Source organism: Cyprinus carpio, unplaced genomic scaffold, assembly GCF_018340385.1.
Source record: "Cyprinus carpio isolate SPL01 unplaced genomic scaffold, ASM1834038v1 S000006782, whole genome shotgun sequence".
NCBI classification, from domain to species: Eukaryota; Metazoa; Chordata; class Actinopteri; order Cypriniformes; family Cyprinidae; genus Cyprinus; species Cyprinus carpio.
The window spans coordinates 232,244-237,968 of record NW_024879371.1 but is presented as its reverse complement, the minus strand read 5'-3'; positions in this window follow the sequence as shown (position 1 = coordinate 237,968).

Here is a 5,725-nt window from a genome sequence, read left to right as displayed (position 1 = left end):
AGACAGTTCTTTCTGTCACTCTGAACCCTGAACGCAATCAAACACAGGGATTTAATATGATAGTTTGGAGGTTTGGAGATAAAGGTACAATCATTGCTGACAGTTCTGAAAATAAGCCCTGGTTAAGTAACACTGATGAGAGATTCAGAGACAGACTTCAGCTGAATAATGAGACTGGATCTCTGACCATCAAGAACATGAGAACCGAACACTCTGGACTTTATCAAGTACAGATCAACCACAACACTGGGCCCTCATTTAAGAAATTCAGTGTTACTGTTTTAGGTGAGGATACTTTTTTTAGTAAGTTGTTTTCAAACGTGTATTGCTTTATAAATAAAATTGAATTAAACTGATTTTTAAGGTGCAGCTACAAAACATTAGTTACAGTGTGTTCAGCAATCTAACATAGATTTAGTTTGACGATATCACAGTCTTGCTGTTGTTCTGAATATCATCACAGCTGTGATTGGTCCGCAGGTGATCACATGACTGATACTCAGAACAGCAGCACGATGGCAAGCGTGATGTTGCTTTTATAAAACAGCTCTAGAAAGATTCAAATCTTTTGAAGAAATAATTGTTCATCAGCTGTCTGTAATTCAGATGATGTGATGATGTCCTAATCATGAGGAATCAGATTTTCCTTTTCAAATAAACTTCATGACATTATACTTTAACATTCAGTAAAATGAATTTAAGGATCATGAACAGAGATGTAGTTATCAGATCTTCACTCGTGTTATACAGTGCTGATGTTTAAAGTGTTTGTTCCTGTCTCTCTTTATCATTACAGAATCAGGAGGGTCTTCAGGTGCTATTGCAGGAACATGTGTTACTGTTTTGCTGGTAGCTGCAGCTGCTGTTGTTTATTACTATCGCCACAGAATCTGTGATCAAAATCGTTTAATGGGTAAGTGTTACAACTCGTACAGCAAGTGTAACATGAGCTTTATTATGTCACAGTAGAGTTAAAATGTATAGTATGATTTTCCATAGTCAATAGTTATTTTTGTTACAAGATCTGCTAATGATTGTTTTACTGCAGTATTTAATAATAACATCTGTGAGGTTGCACAAGACCTAAAATCATAATCCTGCTCTCTTTTGGCCATTTTGAATTGAAGCTGGTCTGCCTGGGCTCTTCACATCACCTCACAGATGTAGATGTAAAACAAGAAAAAGATATGTCAAGTGTCAATGAATCAATCGCCTCTTATCTGCTCATTAGTTTTAGTTGTTTATGCTTGCTCAAAAGGATCATATGATGCAAGTTCAAGTTTTCCTTTTTCCTTTTGGATTGTAACAAGCTGTTTGTGAATAGATAAGATCCCTAAACTTGCAAACACTAAAGTCTCAAACCCAAAGAGATATTCTTAAAAATAATAAGATTCATCCATGCCCTCCTAAAATGTCTCGTTTAAACACGCCCACACATCTCTACATCACTGTGTGGGAAGATTTGCATAACACCACCCAAATGTTCACGCAAAGAAAGAAGGCGTAACTCACACGGACTACTTACTCGATCATCTTGGTACTTTTCTGTTCATTTTTGGGTGAACTTACCCTTTAAAGGCGGTGAGTCAGAAGCGCAAAGGTCTTACGTGTTTTAAACAACATGAGGGTGAGTAATTAATGACAGAATTTTCATTTTTGGGTGAACTTACCCTTTAAAGGCTGTGAGTCAGAAGCGCCAGACTGTCCTTGCAAAGTTGGAATTGCCCCACTTTATAGAAACAGCCGTTGTGCACAGCCTTCCCAGGTTCAGGAAACAGTCCTCCGTAAAATGTGCTGCACTCATCTGAATATATAGGGGTGGACTGTTCTGGAACAGTGTTTTAAATACAACTTGATTTCTAGTCGTGTCCTCTTTTGGAAGACCAAAGAAAGTAGTTTTGCTTTCACAACGAAACACAGCATCTCCACGACATGACAGCGGCAGCAACAGAGAGAATAAAAGTTATGCCTTCTTTATTTGCGTGAACATTTGGGCGCTGTTATGCAAATCGTTCCACACAGTGACTTAGAAGTGGGGGCGTGTTTAAACGAGGTGTTTTAGGAGGGCGTGGACAACACTTAAAAATAATAAATAATATCTCTTTAGACTTTAGTCTTTGCAACTTTAGCACTAGGGATCTTATCTATTTTAAACAGCTTGTAGCAAGGCAAAGAGAAAGGAGCTTTTGAAATCATCACATCATATAGGCCTTTAACAACATGTTAGATACATGCTCTTTGTAAAAGTTCAGCTTGATCTTATGAACACATTTCTGTTCTCTGCTTCTTGTGTGCCACTATAACAGCTGAAGAAAAGAAAGAGTCAGTGGAGGAGAAGGGAGATCTGTCAATCTAGGGAACAGATGCTGAGCTACTGAGGAAGGGATAAGAAGGATAAAGTGGTGGTTTGAGGAGGATATCTGTCTCACTGAGTTGAGAAAAGAAGGCCGTAAAAAGGTGAAGACAGATGATATACAGTGTGATGTTGCTGATGGGAAGTTGAGAAACAAACTGGTGCTGAATGATAGAAAACTGGAAATCTCATCATCAATAACATCAGGACGCTTTCACTCTGGACTCTACAAACTACAGATCAACCCAATGAAATGGAAAAACTGAATACTTGAAATTCATTGTTACTGTCACTTTGTTGGTGTAGAAATAATAACTATATCAAACATGAATAATAACTATATCATCACCAAATGTGGGAATGTTTGAAGGCTGCAGGGGCGAGGAAAATTTTTGCAATGTTTTCGAAACGGCAGGTTTAAGGTGAATGGTTGTGGCAGATTCATAATCGATAGTCGATGAAATTGCCTGTTAAGAGCAGAGATGAATGCCTCAGAATAAAGAAAATATTTTTAAAAATCTCTCTCTAAATTCACTTAAGAATAGAGAGAGTCTACACTAACTAAAATGGTACTTGATACACCACAGCTATGACAACACGGGGCAATATGGTGAATGGCACTTAAAATTGTTTTTCTGGCTGGAGTGATAAAAAAATGTTGACAGCCAATCAGAATCCATCTTACTTTGAAATCCAGCTTGAGCATTTAAAAAGCGATGACAATCTTCTGTGTGTTTGCACCAATAAGTTGTGTGTAATGATCAGAAAAAGTTATTGGTGTTAGTGGGTATTAAAAGGAGTAGAAGTGCACAAATAAATTAGACATTTTTTATCATATTACATGGAAACATGATGATGAATAATAGGTAGTCATAAGTGATATCATAGGCATATTTAGTGAAAGTTTAATTGCTTAAGCATATGTCTGCACACAGTCAATTTAGACAGATGATCTGAAACTACAAACATAAACTAGGTTATCTAAACAAATATGTTGAAAATGCAAAATTAAATTAATTCATACTTTGTTTTCTGTATTTCTGTTTCTGTGTGTTGCTTTGACGAAGTGAAAGAAAGTGTCAGTGAAGGGTTGGAGAACCTGTCACTCTAGACCCTGGTCTTAGCAAGCTGAGTGGTGATCTGATGCTGTTGGGCGTTTGGAGCTAAAGAGCATCTGGTTAGTAAAGCTGAACCAGGAGGCTGATGTGTGGGAAGACGGACTGCAGCTGGATCCTGGGAGCTGGATCTCTGACCATCACAAACACCACAGATACAGACTTTGGACTTTTCAGCTTCAAGATGAGTCAACAGAGACCGGACCAGATACAGGAGATTCAATCCCCGACTCATTCTGGTGAGCAGAACAACATTATTATAATAACTAGGTTATATATTCATTTTAACAAAAGGCATTTCCCACACATTTTTAGATGCAACATGTGAACAGCCCTTAACAGGTTTGAAAGGCAGGTGGTTGAAGTCTGTATCTTAAGGTTGGTTCACCCCAAAGTAGTCCATGTGACATCAAGAGGGGTCAGTTAGAATTTGTTGGAAACTCGATAATACATTTTGGTCCAAAAATTATAAATAGCGACTTTGACTACAGCATTGTCTTCTCCGGGTCTGTTGTGAGTGTGCCGGCGCTGCTGGCGATGATGTTTTCTGGTGCGCCGAATAACAAAGATGTACGTCAGCAGTATGCGTCAACTTTGAGGTGCCACTGCAGTGTTGTGAGCGTGCTCACAACAGACCAATCTTTACTCTTGCTTGTGTGATGTTACTTCACTGCATTTTATAAATATGGAAAGAAAAAAAAAACTCACACAGGGATTAGTTTTGCTTTAATTATTGGGTCATTAACTGAAATATAATGGAGAACTTTGGTGGCGTCTCAATGGGTAGTCAACTCGCTTGTTCTATTAAAACAATAATAGGACCATCTGTAGATGGCCAACGTGCATCATATGACCCTATAGTAAAGTAGACCTGAACAGGCTTTATTACACTGATATTGTTTTTTCATGTGATTTTTTTTTAGGTTTTCCAAAAGGAAATTTTTGGAGTGACAGACTTTATGATTGTCAAAATGTTATCTTTTGTTTTATTTTCTCATATTTTGTTTCACATGTGTCTACTGTTTTCCGCATGTATAGGGACGCTTGAGTGGAGCTGGAACATCCTCCATGTGTAGATGTAACAACTTCATTTCTGTTTCTTTCTTTCTTTTCATTTTCTGTGGTCTCTATGTCTTATATTCCTCAGGAGTGAAACACTGATGCATAAAGAGGATGAGCAGCAGGGGACATCGTTAATAACACAGCCCACAGTGCCAATCCTGAACTCAAATCTTCTGCTGTTATGAGAAAAAAGACAGAATATTGTAATGTGTTTAGCTGCGCAAACTCACATTAGAAGGTTCTAAAGGGGTCATGCTGCTAAAAAAAAGTAACATTTCTTTAGTATTGGTGTAATTTAAATGTGTTGCATGCAGTTTAAGGTTCAAAAACACAGTATTTTCAAATATGTTACATTATTGTTTCTCCTCTATTGCCCTGCCTTTCTGAAATGCGTTGTTTGTTCAAAGCTGCGTTTGAAAGTGAGGGTACGTGATTGGCCAGTATCCAGGCATTGTGGATGGTCGAATTCCTCAAGACAAAACCAAATGTTACTCCCCTTAAACATACTCTGATGCTTTGTGTCCCGGCGAGACAAGACAAAACCAATAAAACCCATTACAAATGAAGCATTTGTTGCAGTCAGTGGGGACATAATTTCTGATTATAATGACTTGTACTGTCATTTTATAGTCTTTTTAGAACGAGCAGTTTCAGGGGGGCAGTTTCAGTTTTCTGTAAACTATTACTTTCATACTATATTACTATTACTATTAAATATTTTAGACAAAGCTTTGGTAAGTCATCATTAGGAATAAATGGTTGAACTTATTTTTCTATTTACAGTGTTGTATACGCTATTGTTGATTTTAGAACTACAAATATATATATATAANAAAAAAAAGTTACTGTCACCTTAAAAGAAAAGAGGTTTCTCTACGTTCTTTCAGATTCTTCTTTCTTCTTCAGATTCTGTTCAACTCTTTATCAACAACAAACAAGAACTGACAAATACAAACATGCATCAAGATTTAATTTACTGCATTCTACTGCTCAAAATCGGTTTCACTGTCAAATGTGCATTGCTATGTGAAGAAATGCAGTATTTTCAATAATATATTTTTGTTTGTTTGTTTCTGTCATATTTTAAGACCCTAACCCCAGCAAAACATTCACAGGAAACTCGAATGGGCTGGATTTTTCCAGGGCTGAATTTGAACTCCAGCCCAGCCCTGTCTGTTACTCTTAAAAATAAAAG